This window comes from Theropithecus gelada, chromosome 9 (assembly GCF_003255815.1).
Source record: "Theropithecus gelada isolate Dixy chromosome 9, Tgel_1.0, whole genome shotgun sequence".
Lineage (NCBI taxonomy): Eukaryota > Metazoa > Chordata > Mammalia > Primates > Cercopithecidae > Theropithecus > Theropithecus gelada.
Genome location: NC_037677.1, coordinates 118,948,965 through 118,966,004, shown reverse-complemented (window position 1 = coordinate 118,966,004; position 17,040 = coordinate 118,948,965). Strand labels below are relative to the sequence as shown.

The window sequence follows — 17,040 nt, the reverse complement described above, 5'->3', positions numbered from 1 at the left end:
AGTCAAAAGAAAATCTACAGGAGGAAAGAAAACATTTGCAAACTATGTATCTGACAAGGGTCTAGTATCCAGAATATATAAATAACTTTCAGAACTCAAAAACTTCAGTCCAAGTTTAAAATGGGCAAATGACTCGAAGCGACATTTATCCAAAGAAGATAAACAAATCGCCAACGAGAACATTAAAAGATGCTCAATATCATTAGCCATTTTGGGAAATCCAAATAAAAACCACAATGAGATAAAACTTCACACCCACTAGGATGGCTATAATTAAAACAGAGGAAAATAACAAGTGTTGGCAAGGACATGGAGAAATTGGAACCCTCCTACATTGCTGGTGGGAATGTAAAATGGTACAACAGCTGTGTAAAACAGTTTGGCAGCTCTTCAAGAGTTAAACATAGAATTACCATATGACCCAGCAATTCTACTCCTAGGTACACACACACCGCGTTTTACTGTGCTTCATTTTATTGCACTTCACATATATTGGGGTTTTTACAAATTGAAGGTTTGTGGCAACCCTGCAGCCTCAAAGTACTGGGCTCAAGAAATCCTCTTGCCTCAGCCTCCCAAATAGGTGGGAGGACTATATGCATGTACCACCATGCCCAGCTAACTTTTTTATTTTTTGTAAAGACAGGATCTCACTATGCTGCCCAGGCTAGTCTCGAGCTCCTGGCCTCAAGCAATCCTCTCGCCTCGGCCTCTCAAAGTGCTGGGATTACGGGCATGAGCCACCATGCCCAGCCAAGTGTCTCACTTTAAACCAAAAGCCAGAAATGACTAAGCTTAGTAAGTAAAGCATATCAAAAGCTGAGACAGATCAAAAGTGAGGTTTCTTGCACCAAATAGCCAAGTTATGAACACAAAGGTAAAGTTCCTGAAGGAAATTAAAAGTGCTACACAAGAATGGTAAGTGAAACAGCTTTATTGCTGATATGAAGAAAGCTTTAGTGGTCTGGACAGAACATCAAATTAGCTACAGTATTACCCTTAAGTCAAAGCCTAACCCAAAGATAGGCTTTCTTCAGTTATTTGAAGGCTGAGAGAGGTGAGGAAGCTGTAGGAAAAAAAACTGGAAGCCAGCAGAGGTTGTTGGTTCATGAGTTTTAAAGAAAGAAGCCATCTCTATACCATAAAAGTGCAAGGTGAAGCAGCAAGTGCTGATATAGAAGCTTCCACAAGTTATCCAGGAAGATCTAGCTGAGATCAAGGAGATGGCTACACTAAAGAGATTTTCAATGTATGTGAACTCTTCCATTGGAATGCCATCTAGGACTTTGACAGCTCTAGAGAAGTCAATGCCTGATTCAAAGCTTCAAGGGACAAGCTGACTCTTGTTAGGGGCTAATGCAGCTGCTGACTTTAAGTTGAAGTCACTGCTCACTTACCATTCCGAAAATCCTAGAGCCCTCAAGAATTATGCTAAATCTACTCTGCCTGTACTCTAGAAATGGAATAACAAAGTCTGGATGACCACACACCTGTTTACGGCATGTTTTACTGTTGTTTTTTTTTTTTTTTGGGTGGGGGGGATGGAGTCTTGCTCTGTCGCCCAGGCTGGAGTGGTGGCACAATCTTGGCTCACTGCAATCTCTGCCTCCCAGGTTCAAGCAATTCTCCTGCCTCAGCATGCCTCAGTCTCCCAAGTAAATGGGATTAACAGGTACGTGCCACCATGTCTGGCTAACTTTTGTATTTTTAGTAGCAACAGGGTTTCACCACGTTGGCCAGGCTGGTCTCGAACTCCTGACCTCAGGTGATCCGCCCACCCTGGCCTCCCAAAGTGCTGGAATTACAGGTATGAGCCACCGCAACCGGTCATTGAATATTTTAACCCCACTGTTGAGACATACTCCTCAGAAGATTCCTTTCCAAATATCACTGCTCATTGACAATGTACATGGTCACCCAAGAGCTCTGATGAAAATGTACAAGGTGATTAATGTTGTTTTCACGCCTGTTAACACGACATCCATTCTGCAGCTCATGGATCAAAGAGTAATTTCAACTTTCAAGTCTTATTATTTCAGAAACACATTTTGTGATATGAGATAAACATTTGTGATTTGAAATATAGCTGCCATAGATAGTGATTCCTCTGATAGATTTGGGCAAAGTAAACTGAAAATCTTCTGGAGAGGATTCATCATTCTAGATGCCGTTCAGAACATTCATGATTCACAGGAGGAGGTCCAAGTATCAACATTAACAAGGCTTTGAAAGAAGTTGATTCCAACCCTCATGAATGACTTGGAAGGGTTCAAGACTTCAGTGGAGGAAGTAACTACAGATATGACAGAAATAGCAAAAGGACTAGAATTAGAAGAGAAGCTTGAAAATGTGACTAAATTACCGTAATCTCATGCTAAAACTTGAACAGATGAGGAGTTGCTTCCATGGATGAGCAAAAAAAGTGATTTCCTGAAATGGCACAGCCACCCCTACCATCAGCAACCACTACCCTAAACAGTCAGCAGTCATCAACACTGAGGTACAACTCTCCACCAGCAAAAAATTACAACTCATTTGAAGAGGCTCAGATGACTGTTAGCATTTTTAAGCAATAAAATATTTTCAAATTACGGTTTGTACATTTCTTAGACATAATGCTTAGCACACTTAATAGACTACAGTATAGTGTAAACATAGTTTTTGTATGTACTGGGAAACCAAAAAATTAGTGTGACTGATTCTATTGCAACATTTATCTTATTGCCATGGACTGGAATTGAACCCACAATGTCTCTGAGATTTGTCTACAGATATTCAGAATTGAACACAGGTAGGCAAATAAACCCTTGTATATGAAATGTTCATAGCAGCATTATTCACAAATAGCCAAAAGGTGGAAACAACCCCAACATCCATCAGTGGGTGAATGGATGAATAAAATGTAGCATATGCATACAATGGAATATTTTTCAGACATAAAAAGGAATGAAGTACTGATACATGCTACAGCCTAGATAAGCCTCGGAAAGATGCTAAATGAAAGAAGCCAGCAACAAAAAGGTACATGTTATATGATTCTATTTATATGAAAGATCCTAAATAGATAAATCCAGAGCAACAAACAGTAGATTGGTGGTTGCCAGAGGCTGAATAAAGTGGGAAATGCAGAAGAGCTGCTTAATAGGTGATGAAAATGTTTTGAGAGTAGATACAGGTGATAGCTGCACAACACTGACACTGTGAAAGTATGACATGTCATTGGGTTGTACACACTAAAATGGGTAATCTTATGCTAATTTCACCTCGACTAAAAAATAAAAATAAAGGATGCTGTAATGTTACTTACTAGGCAGTTTCTACAATGACTGCCCCAATACAATTTATCTTACTTCTTAGTTTAAAAGAATAGAGCAGATAAATTAGCTACTTGAAAAAACTCAATGTCTTAGAATGCTCACTCTAGAAGTCAGCTGTCATATAGGAAATCTGACTGCCTTCAGACTGCCTTGTTGTGGGAAAGCCAACTAATCCCATGAAGAAGCTGTGTAAAGAGAGGTGACCAGGCCACACTCAGCTGTCCCAGCCATTCCAGCAGAGTGAGTGAAGAGGCTATATTGATCATCCAACCCAGTCAAGCCTTCAGATGACTCTCATTCCAGCTGCCATTTGACTGCAACTACGAGAGAGAAAGATCCCCAAGGGGGAACTGCCCAAATGAGCTCCTTCAACCCAGAGAACAGTGAAAAACAATGAACTGTTATTTTAGGCTACAGAAAAGCCCTCAGGCATATACCATATAAATATAATATACAGAACATTCAAGGAATTTTATAAACAAATGTCAGAATTTTCATTGGTTTTTAGTGCTATAGATGAAATTATTACCTGAATAGCTATTTGAAAATTAAAATACACTTTTAAATAAAATATGGGTAAAAGAAGAAATCAAAAGGGAAATCAGAAAACATTCTTAACTAAATGAAAATTTTTAACAGTCAAAATTTGTAGTATGCAGCTAAAGGTGATTTTAAAGGAAAATTTATAGTCTTAAGATGTTTTTATTAGAAAAGGTCTAAAATCAATGACATAAACTCCACCTTAAAAAAGCTAGAAAAAGGTAAAGTAAACCCAAAATACAAAGGGAATAATAGATATCAGAAAAGAAGCTAAGAAAACTGAAAACAAACAATGAAGAAAATCAAAACCAAAAGCTGTTTCTTTGAAAAGATCAAATTGATAAATCGATAGCTATGTGAACCAAGTGAAAGAGAGAAAGCAAATCACCAATACTAGGAAGAACAGAGAGGTTATCACTACACACCCTATAGATATTAAGTGGGTAATAAGACTTCATGCAAACAAATTTGATAATTTAGAAGTAAACAAATTATTTGAAAAAATACAATTTTGAAAAAACTGACACAAGATGAAAAAGAAAATCTGAAGTACCTATTTCTACCAAAGCAAATGAATTCATTACTAAAACCCCAAAAAGAAAAGTCCAAGCCTAGAATAGTTTATATGTGAATTCTACCAATCCCGTAAGGAAAAAAATAACACCAATCTTTTACAAATTCTCCTAGTAAACAGGAGGAGAGAACAGTTAATTTTCAACCAAGGTGCCAAGGCAATTTTGTAGAGAAAGGACAGTCTTTTCAACAAACAAGACTGGAATAATTGACTATCTATGAGGAAAAAAACTAACTCTAAATCGATCACTGACCCAATGTAAAAGCTAAAATGATAAAGCTTCTAGAATGAAATATAGGACAAAGTCTTCAGGACCTTAAGGGGAGACAAGTATTTCTTAGGTAAGACACAAAAAGCCTGAATCATGTAATAGTTGATATATTTGAAACGTAACCAAACTTTAAAATTGCTCTTCAAAAGACACCATAAAGAAATGAAAAGACAAGCCACCAAATGAGGAACATATTCAATATATATGTATCTAGACAACAAATGATACCCTAGAATAGGCAGGTAATTATTACAATTCAAAAAGACAACCAAATAAGAAAATGGTCAAAAAACTTGGAACACACAAGTTGACATAGAAGATATAAAAATAGTAAATAAACACACAAATAGATGTCTACCATAACTATTCAGGAAAGTGATTGCAAATAAAAACCACAAGATACTATAACATACCAACTAAAATGTCTGTGACAAACAAACAAAAAAAACCCCTGACAACACTAAATGCTGCCAAAGATGTGGAATAAATCAACTATCATACATCGCTGGTGGGAATGCAAAATGACATAGCAACTTCGGAAAACAGCTTGGCAGTTATTATAATTAAACATATCCATACAATCCAGCCATCCCACTCCTAGGTATTTATCCAAATGAATTGAAGGCTTATGTTCACATCAAATGTTGGATACAAATGTTTATAGCAGTATTAGTCATAATTGGCAAAAAAAAAAAAAAAAAAAACCAAGAACAACCCAAATGTCCTTCAACTGGTGTATGAATAAACAAACCGTGGTGTATCCAATACAATAAAATATTACTTGGCAAAATAAAGGGACAAATTATTGATACATGAGCAACTAATAAATCTCAACTGTATCTTGGTATATGAAAGAAGCCAGATCAAAAAGATATGGGACATGGAACAAATCAATAGAGATGGAATACTGCTCTACAGTAAAAAGGAACTACTGACAGATCCAACAACATGAATGAATCTCAAAACGATAATACTAAGCAGAAAAAAGGCCAGAAATAGGCTGGGCACAGTGGCTCACGCCTGTAATCCCAACACTTTGGGAGGCCAAAGCAGGTGGATCACCTGAGGTCAGTTCAAGACCAGCCTGCCAACATGGAGAAACCCCGTCTCTACCAAAAATACAAAATTAGCCGGGCATGGTGATGCATGCTCTAATCCCAGCTACTCAGGAGGCTGAGGGAGGAGAATTGCTTGAACCTAGGAGGTGGAGGTTGCAGTGAGCCTAGATCGCACCATTGCACTCCAGCCTGGGCAACAAGAGCAAAACTCAGTCTCAAAAAAAAAAAAAAAAAAAAAGCCAGACACAAAAGGATATGGCCTTCTATAATAATCCTGTTTCCTAACAACATTTCATCTAGTGGTTTTAGTGTTATTTATAGAAATAATTATATTTCTATAAAATTCTGAAAACTGCAAACCAATCTATAGGGACGGAATGCAGATCAGTAGTAGTTGCTTGGAGCTGAGGGTGAAGGGAAGGACTGTAAGTGGCATGAGGATACTTCTCAGAGTTATGGAAATGTTCTGTATCTTAATGTGATTGTAGACATGGTCAAAACTCATCAAATTATACATTTTAAACAGATCCAGTTTATTGAATGTAACTTCAAGAGGTTAATTAAAAACCCAGTACCAATGTAAAAAAAAAAAAAAATTTTTTTTGAGATAGGGTATCACTCTGTTGCCCAGACTGCAGTGCAGTTGCGTGATCTCGGCTCACCACAACCTCCACCTCACAGGCTCAAGCAATTCTCATGCCTCGGCCTCCCGAGTAGCTAAGATTATAGGCACCACGCCACTCCCGCCTGGCTAATTTTTGTATTTTTAGTAGAGACAGGGTTTCACCATGTTGGCCAGGCTGGTCTCTAACTTCTGACCTCAAATGATCCACCTGCCTTGGCATCCCACAGTGCTGGGATTACAGGTGTGAGCCACCACACCTGGCCCAGTAACAATTTTAAAAACTCATTTATAAATGACTACAGATAAAGTTTTTTAAAAGCTTTCCATGGCAAAAACCTCATAAGCAAAGTCAAAGCCAGTAGAAAATATTTGCAACTTATATCACAGAAAAAGGGCTAATCTCCCTAACATTAAAAGAGCTTGCAAAAAATGTCAACGGAAACATATCAAACGTTCAATAGAAAAATGAGTAAAGGACATGAACATTGTACCAAAAAAGATATTAAAATGGCCGTTAAATATATGATGAGATATTCAGTATCACTCATAATAGGAGAAAGACAAAAAACCATACCAAGATGTAGCCATTGCCAATGACATCGCAAGAATAGGAAGAACACGAGAAACTATCACAGGGATTCAAATTGCAAAATCTATATGGTAAGAAATGGCTCAGGAAAGATAACTGGTTTCTTTAAAATTAAATTCAAAAGTAGGAGAAGAAAAGGAACTGGAGGAGAAACCTATGAATTTAAAAATACTTTAAAAGACATCTGGACCAATCATGACATGTGGATTTGATTTAAATCCTGTTTCTTAAAAAAAACAAAAAACAAAAAAAAACCTGATATATTTAAGAAAATCGGAAATTTGAATATTTTCTGATGATATTAAGAAAACAGACACATTATTTTTGGTGTGATAATGGTATTGTGATTGTTACCAAAAAAAGGAGGAGTCCTTTTCATTTAGAGATACTTATACTGATATAAAATAAAATGTTATTTATCTGGGGCCAGGCATGGTGGCTCACAATTGTAATCCCAGCACTTCGGGAGGCTGAGGTGGGAGGATTGCATGAGTTCAGGAGTTCAAGCCTACAATATGACGAGACATTATCTCCACCAAAAAAAAAAAAATTACCCAGGCATAGTGGTGTGTGCCTGCAGTCCCAGCTACTTGGGAGGCTGAGGTGGGATAATCGTTTCAGCCTGGGAGACTGAGGTTGCAGGAAGCTATGACTGTGACACTGTACTCCAGCCTGGGCAACAGAACAAGACCCTGTCTCAAAAAAAAAAAAAAAAAGAAAGAAAAAAAACAGAAAGAAAGAAAGAAAAGAAAAAAATGTTATCTGGGATTTGTTTCAAAATAATTTGAGAGAAGGGAACAAAGAGAGGAGGCATTGGTAGTTGGGTTGGTAGTTGCTGGGGCTAAATGATGGTGTTCATGGGATTGGTTACACTTTTCTATTTTTGTGGATGTTCACAAATCTCCATAATAGAAGTTTTTTAAATCTATACTACACAGATATACCATTAATCATCTATTAGACTGGCAAAAATTCAGAAGCTTGACAACACACTATACTGACGAGGCTGTAAGAAAACAGAAACTTACATTGCTGACAAGAAGGCAAAATGTTAAAACCCTATTGGGTGAATCTGGTACTATTTCACAAAATCATATATACTGTTATCCTGTGATCCAGCATTCCTACTTGGTACTGTAATGTGAAACATTTTAGGTATGATAAGACTTCCAGATCATTATAATGTACATTATTGGATAATGTAAATAAGTTGATATGATTAATTATATTTAAAAGAAAACATTTATTTGTTATTAGGAACCAAGATTTTCACAGTGAGAGTAAAGAGGTACAAACACAAAACAGAAGAACAAACTGTGTATAATATGTCTGAATTAGAAATACTATGAACTACATAATTTCTGATGATATGATAGTAACAGAAAATCACCACTTTGTAATCCCAATATCTCACTGATTTACACAAGCATCTTCAATGAACACTAAAACCAGTAGATGAAATGCTATTAGGAAACAGAATATTCACAGTATCAAAATATCATCCCACAGTTTTGTTACTAGTTGCAAACAGGAAATGTATCTTTACATTGGAGAGATCTTATAGCCCCCACCTTTACCAAATAACTTGGTATCTATTGAATCCAGAAGCTAAGTACTAATGGATACCATTTCTCTCTAAACAAACCAAGTATAGTATGATTCCACTGACAAGAAATATCCAGAATGGGCAAATCTATAAAGATTGAAGGTAGATTACCAGTTTCCTAGGTACAGAGGAAATGAGTTGTTGTCTAAGGATGAGAGGGTACAGGGTTTCTTCGGGGGAGATACAAATATTCTAAAATTGATTGTGATGTTATCCACATAACTGTGAATGCACTAAATCATACATTTTAAATAAGTGAATTATATGTTGTGAATTATATCTCAATAAAGCTTTTTTTAAAAAAAAGAAACAATTACAAATGTATTTCATTCTAGAGTATGTTAGAAACCCTAAGGACTATTTCATCTCCCAGACCTCTATTGTTGGAGTATCCCAGAGAGTGGTCTGTGGATCTCTTTCCTATATATACTCAGTGTCTTCGTGAGCTTACTCATTCTCACAGGTCTAAATATTGATGACTTCCAGACTGTTATCTCCAGCTTTGAACACTGTTGACCTCCAGACCCAAGTATACAACTGCCTATTCTACGGTTCCACTTATCTAACAAGCCATCTCAAACTTAAACTGAGCTTCAGATATTCCCCTCAGAAACCTGATCCAGCCTTCCCTAGCTCAGTAAAGGGCCACTCCCTTCTTCCAGCTGTTCAGGCAAAATACCTTGAAGTCATACTTAAGTTTTTCTCACCCTGTGGTAGTCCGTTCTTGCATTGCTATAAAGAACTACCTGGGTAATTTATAAAGAAAAGAGGTTTAATTAGCTCATGGTTCCACAGTCTGTACAGGAGGCATGACTGGGGAGGCCTCAAGAAACTTACAATCATGGTGGAAGGTGAAGAGGGAGGAGTTACCTCTTAAATGGCAGCAGCAGGAGGAAGAAAGAGAGGAGAGAGAGGTACACACTTTTAAACAACCAGATCTCACGAGAACTCCCTCACTATCATGAGAACAGCAAGTAGGGATGTCTGTCCTGTGATCCAATCGCCTCCCACCAGGCCCCTCCTCCAACACTGCGGATTACAATCCGACAGGAGATTTGGGTGGGGACACAAATCCAAACCATATCCTATCCTATGTCCAATCCATCAGCAAATCCTGTCATCTCCATCTTCAAATTATAACCAGAATCCTACTTCTTACCACTTGCTGCCACTCTGGTCTAAGTGACCATGACCTCCCACCTGGATTATTGCTAAGGGTCTCTCCTAGATCTGGCCCTTACCACACTTCAATCTATTCTCAACACAGCAGTCAAAGTGATACCATTAAAACATTTATTCAAGTGTTCATTCAATAAACACTTACACATAGTACTACTCATAAAGCACATTTCTAAATACCTAAATATTAGTTTGTTTAATCCTTGTAACAATTTTACAGATGAGAAAACCAAGACATCTGCTTAAGGTCACATGCTTAGGAGTGGCAGTGCCAGGAGTCAAACTGGAGGAGTCTGGCTCTAGAGTCACACTCCTCAATACTATGTAATACCTCACTCTGCTCAAAATTCTTCAATGCAATAGATGTCAACCTTGGCCACTTACTACAATTACCTGAGAGTTTTAAAAATTCCTGATGCCTACGTTAAAACACTGCCTCCCCCACCACCGCCGACCAATTAAATCAGAAACTCTGGGATGGGATCGAGGCATCAGTACTTTTTTAAAGCTTTCCCGATAATTCTAACATTCAGTCAAGGTTGACAACTATTGTTTCAACAGGATCCCATCTCATTCAAAGTAAAAACCTAAAAACCAAAGCCCTCATAAAGACCGCTAGGCCTCATCTGCCCTATTATCCCATCCCAATACCCACCTTACTCATTCATTTGGCCGCTGGACTCACCAGACAAGATTCCCACTCAAGGACTTAACTCAAAGTCACTTTCTCACTGAACACCTTCTTTTAGATCTTATCTAAAATTGCAAATCCTCCAAACCGTTCTGCCACTTCCATCTCGGTTCCCTATGTTATTCTCCTCCTTAGCATTTACTGGTATCTAACGAATGATACAGTTTCACTCATTTACCTGTTTCTTGTTTGTTTCCCCACACTGTAATGTAGGCCCCATGACAGCAGGGATTTGTTATTTACTGTTGTTTCTCCAATGCCCAAAGCAGTGGCTGTCACATGGAAGACCCTCAGTAACTATTGTTGAATGAAGTATGAAGTAAACCATAATTACTGCATCAAAGATTAACATTAAGTTTCCAGATAGAAAGTTGTTCTTCCTCATCAGACAAGAATCATTTACCAGATTTAACTGATTTATTTAAATAATGGAAGGAAAAAGGTTCAAACATTATATTTCCATTTGAATTTATATTCTTAGTAAAAATTACATGAAGCAAAAACAGACACAATTATATTATTAACATGGCCCCCCACCCAAATTTCTCCTTTGGCTTTACTCATACTCTAAGGTATAGTTAGATCTTACAAATCAGTCATAAATTAACATAATCACAGTTAACATCTCATCAGTCAGGAACCAGGAAGCCAAAAAATAAAGCAAAACACAGAAACAGCCTCAGTGATATAAGAAAAAGCAAAGAAAAATTAAATTCTACACAGTGAGACCTCATCAGGCCACAAGACTTCACTATTATTTGTTAAAACATGTCGAGAGGGACTAGTCCCGTTCCCCACAATCACTGACAAACACAAGCTGAGGATATATAGACAACGAGAAGCAAACATCTGTAGAGTCAGGCATGGCTCTGGCACCCTACTCAGCACCATCCTTCCACTCTGTAAGAGCAGTTGACAGAAGAGAGAGAAAGAACTAGAAGTCTTCAGGGAGAACACAGGGAAAGGAAGAAGGTCTTCACCCAAAACAGTGGCAGGGGCCTCTAACAGAAGTCACTCACCAAGATCAGAGGGGCCTAGAAGAGACTCTCATCCCATTCTCCAGTTCCACATCTACTTATGCAGCAGACTGAGAGACCGACCCTGTGCGTCTACTTGAAAAGGGGGGACAAAGAGAACTGACAAGAAATGGCAGGGCACAGAAAGAAGGCAGACTTAAGTAGTCTGTATGTCACTATTTGACATCACAAGGAAGTGAGTTTCCAGTAGGTTGAATGGAAACCATAGGGTACCTGGACTGGAGTTGTTTTGCCATTATCAAAATCTCTCTCTGCAGAGAGAAAAGATCTCCACCCCAACTCACACACATTCACGTAACCAGTGGGTAAACTGACAGGATGGGAGCAAGCAGATGGGTGTGTAGGTTGGAAAAGGTTTAGCTACAGAAAATTCCATATCCAGAAACTGCAGCAGGAGTCTCCCTGCAAGATCTCACCAAAAATGCCAGTTTGGTTGCCTATTAGTGGACTGCAATGGCCTGCCACTGTTAATCAAGAGAGGACTTTAACAGCACCAGTAACAAACACTTGTCTTTTTCTACTTCTCTTCTTGACACGTTTGTATCCAAGTAGATCCCTCAAGAGGGAAAGGAAAGAGGTATCCCAGGAGCTTACCACAAGCCATCCATACCCCAAGTGCTTCAGGAAGTAAGTGGCCTGACCATGGGGTAAGGAAGGGGGAAAAAAAAAAAAACCTTTAAATTGAATATATATGAGATTGAACTTTCAAACTGGAATAGACTGTTTGATAATAAAAAAATAGTTTATGTATTTATTTATTTATTTTGGAGACAGGGTCTCACTCTTCTGTCACCCAGGCTGGAGTGCCACAACACAATCTCTGTTCACTGCAACCTGTCTCCCAGGCTCAAGGGATCCTCCCACAACAGCCTCCCAACTATCTGGGACTACAGGCACGTGCCACCACGCCCGGCTGATTTTTCTATTTTCTGTAGAGACAAGGTTTTGTCATGTTTCCCAGGCTGGTCTCAAACTCCTGGGCTCAAGCCATCCTCCCACCTCGGCTTTCTGAAGTGCTGGGATTACAGGCATGAGCCACTGAGCCCCGCCTAGAGCTTTTTGGTAACTGTAAATGACAGAAAAGCTATCATTTACCCATGATGTTATGGGGGGTGGGGGACAGCAGGGTGGGAGAGAAAGAGCCTACAAAATATAGTTAAAGGCAGTGAATGGTGAAAATTCAAACTCATGAAAACTCTTGTGTTTGTTCTCAGTAAGACTGGACTGCTGAATAACCTGATGACATATGCAACAGCATTCTCACCCTTAATAATGGGAGGGAACACCTGACATGGAAATTCTCAGGAGGGATTTACTGTATCGGGTGAGATGCTACATTAGAAGCCCTCTGAGATCATTTCCAATTCTAGTGCCCGTGATTGTCTTTTCCTTCAAGAGGTTAGATTGAATCCAGAATCTAGAGTTCAATGGTTAAACCATAAAAGGCTAGGCTGCCTAAAGGACTAAAAACCACAACTTTCTGGAGAATAAAGCTATCAGACTGACAAGCCTCATAAGAGTTCCATGTAGGAAACAATATTTTGCTCTAAAACGTATTTAACTTAAAAAAAATCCTAAATGACTAATTTTCTGTTATATCCAACAGAAATTCCAGTTCAAAGAAAGCTTATAAAATCCCCAAAGCCCCATCTTCCTGAATAAAATCAATTCAACTAATTAAAAGGTTTACTAAAATAAAGAGCAAACATATGTTTGCTTAAGCATCTAGGAATCACAAACTCACATATCCCCTATTAGACAGTACCCACAAGAAAAAAAGTTACTTAGGGTCAAATGGTTTAATATTGCTCAGTAAGTGTAAGAGAGTTCTAGTGCTGTAACAACAGGATGCTTTATGTTTACATAAAAACATCCCATATTTTTATGTTTCTAAAAATAATTAAGCATTATAGACAATCATCTAAAGCTACCAAGTTTTCTGCCCTTTCTGAAAGCATTCCTTTCAGATACCATGTCAATAAATTCTTAAATGCTGGGTATGTACTCACGAATGGTCAAAAAACCTAAAACCAAATCTTAATATTTACCTCCTACTGAAGTCATTTTATTGTATCATTGTAGATCTAAAATAAGATTTTTTAAACTTCAAATTTAAATTTTAATATTACCAAAAGTAAATTGCTCCAAAATGAGAAAAGTAATTATTTGTATATTACCTTAGCTCGCAGTTGGCATCAAATAGGAAATACTTTAAGGCAGTTAGTGCTATCAAACCGAATATTTTCTAATAAAAGCAGTGTTACTATTGTCACAAATAATTACTACACTATATTCAGAAAACTATCTTCCTCATTCTCAAATAAGTTACTTAAACAATAACGACTTGACATCAAGCAATATGTCAATATCAAAGTATGACTTAAATTATGCTAATAAATTATTTCTTAGATTTCATTCTGGGTTACAAATTATCACACAATTAAAATAACTTTGGGATTTGCAGCATGACTAATAATAATAATAAAGAACTTCCAGGCTTAAGTCAAAAAGTCACTTTGTTTAAATCTCCATTAAACGATTTTTTTGGGGGGGGGAAGTCCCCATAAAAATGTAAAATGTTTCCACCTTTCCCAAGTATGTTCCTAGGAGTCGTCAATATTGTCATATCCTATATGCTAGCAACCAATACTTGAATACTGCCCACAATGACTTTTTAAAGAAAAGAATCCAATGCTATTCTTAACATCCTTAAACACTTCTAAAAAGGTCCTTCCGGCTTATGAACTCATGGCAATTTCCTCACAATTGTATACTTATCCTGTTTCACTGTCTCTCCTAGTCTATGACAAACTCAAATTTACACACCATCTTTCCTATTTTGTTACACTGCTAAAACTGGGGAGAAAAAAAGATACAAACCTGCTACTTTCCCCCCTACCAAAGCGACAATGAACATACTAATTAACAAGATAAAGACTGGAAGCTCTGCGCGCGCCCGCGCGGTGTGTGTACACACATATATTTACATAATATATATATTCTTAATGTCACTAAATTCAGTCATACACCTTGATACAGGTATACGCTACAAGAGAAAACTGTCAGTGGATACAGTGTAAGGTTTACGGCACCATAAAGTAAATTAACTACTTTATTAATTCAAATTCTGTCAAACTTAAATACTCTTGTTTAAATGTGTCAGTACTCTAAAATGCAATTTTCCTTGGGAAAATTGGCCAAGATAAAAAAACACTTAAACTAACTCCACTGGGGGAAATATTTCTTTTGTCATACGTGTGTCAACATGAAAAAATAAGAGCATGAAAAGTAAACAGGCATTGTGGTTCAGAAAAAATCTTATTATTTTAATATAACGGGTCTTCAAGTTCTTCAGATTGTGAAGAAAAACATAGTTTCACAAAAAATCATATAACTCTTACCCAAACTTTGCTGTAAATGGTTTCAGTGGCATCTGAGTATGCAAGCTGAGTACTTGGGGAAACTAAGCAGATTGATCAGGAGTTCTAAGATAAAAGACAATGGTGTAAACCTCATAGTGCGCTACTTGTTCCAGTCATTAAACACACAGGAAATAAGATTTTCTATTTAGAAAACTAACTCACAAGGGGCAGTGACTTCATTAAGACAAAGAAAATCTTATTAAAACAGTCAACGATCAATTGTAAAATAAGAAAACAAGTATTGCAGAACTGGAAGGTGAAACAGACGAGGAAAATGCAGAAACTGCCTGGATATTTGTTCCTTGAACCTCTTCTTGTACTGCCCCCAAAGACAGCAAAGGAGTTTCATTATTTATATGCCCAGACCACGGCAGATGCTCTGCTCGGGGGCACAGCCTCACTAGAATTCTACCAAAGGCAGTAAACACTATAAGCAACAAGACCGCTTTCATTATGACACACTTTCCCATCTTTCCAGGAGGTCAATAGAAAGCATCTGAAACAAACCACAAACCACTCAGGACGGCCCCAAAGCTCTGCGGTTGGCAGTTGGCCTCGGCGTCGAAAGACCTGGGTCTGGTCGCCTCCCCAGTGCCACCTGCTTGACCTTGGGCAAGTCGCTTTCAACGCTGCCTCTGGCCACCTGCCCCGAAGGTGCGGAGGTACACCGCGGACACCGCCCGACTTCAGGGCCCAGGGCGGAGCCGGCTTCGGCCTCGGCAAGTCCTGAAGCCAAAACGCATTGAACACCAGGAAAGGATGCCCGGGGCCGCGCGCCCCGCGGGCACAGCCCTGGAGGGAGCCGCTCCGACCGGCGCCACCGGGAATCCCCGGGCAGCTGCGCGCACCGCGCCCCAAGAGGGATTTCTCGGGGGGCGGAGACGCCGAGGAGCTCTTTGGCCCCGCGACCGCCGCGGGCCTCCCGCCCTTCCCCGCCGGGCGCCGCCGAGGGCTGACGTCGGGAAAACAATCGGGGACCCACGGGAAGAAGACGCCGCCCCCTCCCGCGGCCCCGAGCCAGGGCAGGTGAACCCGCCCGGCGGCCTCCAGGTGCTGCGGCGCGCGGGGCGGACGTGCGCTGAGGGGGCGCCGGACCCGCACTCACCCGCGCCCCCGGCCCCTCGGCGGACGCCTCCCCGCTCGCCTCAGCGGGAACCGCGCTCCGGCGGCCCCGTCCCCCACCCCTGCTCCAGCGCAGCCGCGTTCCTTAAGCCAAACTTTACCGCGGCCTCGGCCCGGAGCACCCGCGCCGCCGCGGCCCCGGCTGCCACAGAGGCTTCGCTGCCCGGAGCGGCGTCCACGACGGCCAGCTCGCGCACTGCGCACGCGTCCCCACGCTGCCTCAGCCCTCAGACGGCGGCTGAGATTCCGGAGCCGGCGCTCCCAGCCCGCAGAGACTACGAGTCCCGGCAGGCCCCGCGCGGGTCCCGGCGGCGTGGCGGGCCGGGTGGCTGGTGTCTTCCTGGTTCCAGCGGCGGCGGCCTCGGCGCGCCGGGGAGGGTTGCGCACTGAGCTCTGGGCCGCCGCGCCGCGGTGCTTCCTGGTATTCGTAGTTTTTGAGCACCACCGGGCTTGGCTCGGAGGTGGAACTCCGGGTTCTCTGATGTCATCGCCTAGAGCTGCGAGGAACAGGGATCTTTAAAAATAGGCTTCGTTAGTTTGCAGATAATTTGCTTGCAAGCTGTCCCATAATCGGTCCAAGTGGCACAAATGTACAGGCTGCGGTGCGACCTGGAGAAAAACGCTTTACACCTCTGCGCGCCAATTTTTCGCTCTTCTCTCTCCCTGCAAATGTAGCTCCACCGCCTACTTACAATGGTGTTAATAGTACAAGAGGATGGGAGAGACTTAAAGAAGAATTAGTCGAAATTCTTTCAGCAAGGGTGGAGCATGAATATGTATTCTGGTAAATATTCCTTGAGTGTTTAACAATTTCGCGAGCACTTACTGTGTGCCAAGTACGCGATAGGCAACCCGGCATTCATCTGAGAAAGAGACACTGTCGCTGCCCTCATGGAGCCTGCAGCCTGGGGGGAACTCGTCCGCAAACTAGCATAGTGGTTCCAGATTTTAATAGAATGGCCAGACTGAGAAAGTTCAAGAGACAGTAGCGGTGGTGGGAGGGGGGAGG

At 40.3% G+C, this 17,040-nt stretch overlaps 1 protein-coding gene across 3 annotated transcripts in view; it reads right to left on the bottom strand.

Moving 5' to 3' along the window:
* The window catches only part of PLEKHA1 (pleckstrin homology domain containing A1), a 58,191-nt gene extending 41,833 nt beyond the window's left edge, over positions 1 to 16,358 (bottom strand). The window contains exon 1 of one of the 3 annotated variants that reach the window (XM_025397333.1): positions 16,133 to 16,358. The gene's annotated coding sequence lies outside the window, so the exon portion shown is untranslated. Of the gene's footprint in view, positions 1 to 14,888; positions 14,944 to 16,132 lie in introns of those variants that run through there. The other 2 variants (XM_025397335.1, XM_025397334.1) reach the window with 2 other exon arrangements.
* Positions 16,359 to 17,040: the final 682 nt, after the last annotated feature.